The sequence below is a fragment of the Triticum dicoccoides genome, chromosome 6B (genome assembly GCF_002162155.2).
Source record: "Triticum dicoccoides isolate Atlit2015 ecotype Zavitan chromosome 6B, WEW_v2.0, whole genome shotgun sequence".
NCBI classification, from domain to species: domain Eukaryota; kingdom Viridiplantae; phylum Streptophyta; class Magnoliopsida; order Poales; family Poaceae; genus Triticum; species Triticum dicoccoides.
Genome location: NC_041391.1, coordinates 91,526,188 through 91,527,262, shown reverse-complemented (window position 1 = coordinate 91,527,262; position 1,075 = coordinate 91,526,188). Strand labels below are relative to the sequence as shown.

Genomic DNA, 1,075 nt, shown 5'->3' with positions numbered 1-1,075 from the left:
TTCTCTCACTCTCGCGATGAGAAATCTGTTGTTTTCCCTTGCGACATTTTTCAGAGGTATGCACGTGTAGTAATCGATGTTTTATTTTCCGTATATGGTTATAGTGGGGTATTTATTTGCAATCCGGATCGCCGCCGGTATGAAAAAACGGATCTTGCGCTATAAATTATAAGTTTGCTTCCATAACAATATTTTAAAAATATTTAACAGGTAAAATTAACATCATATTTAGATTCCACACATTTTTCTAATAAAATTTCATATACAATATGTTAAAATCGAAGTTACAGTTTAAAAGATACAGATAATTTAGAAAATCATTTGGTTTGACTCAAATATATTCCAAAGCAATATTGAAAAATACTTAACAGGTAAAAATAATCTCATATTCACATTCTACATATTTGTCTAATCAAATTTCATATATAACATGTTCAAATCGGAGTTACGGTTTAAAAGATATGGATGATTTTAAAAAGCATTGGCTTAAATATGATCCGCGGATGAATTACCTAAAACATCAGGGGGGACGAAAAATGTAAAATAATGGTTCGGGTGTGACTTAAATCCGGACGGCGGGTTGATTTCAAGAAAAGACAGGAACTTTTGTGTAAACTGTGAAAATAACGCTTCGTTTTAACTTAAAACAGGACTGCGGGCTGAATTCTGTGAAATAGAGGGATTTTTCTGAAAAAATGCCATGACGGACGAAAGAAACCCAATTTGCTTTATTATTAGCTAAAGAGTAAAGATAAAGATGTAGCTACCGTAGTCGCTCTGCTTGTCGAAGTATCGGTCCCAGAGCATGACCCCGCCGTAGTTGTCCTCCTTCTGCACCACCGGCGTGATGCCATAGTAGACGTTCTTGGGGTGTATCCACTGGTAGGACTTGTCGTCGGCCGTGAGCCCGATGAAGAACCGGGTGGCCGGGTACGCCGCCATCCACCTGTCCCACGCCTCCTCCCATGCCCCGTACTGGTTGCACGCCTTGTCACTCTCCTCGTAGATCCTCACGTGCACGCGCTCGAAGATCCCCGTCGCCAGCGCCCGCCCCACGTGTGCTGCCGGCGGGTGC

General features: G+C 41.3%; 1 pseudogene; it reads right to left on the bottom strand.

Annotated features, from left to right (window-relative positions):
* Positions 1 to 738: 738 nt before the first annotated feature.
* LOC119320826 overlaps positions 739 to 1,075 on the bottom strand; it is an 872-nt pseudogene continuing 535 nt past the window's right edge.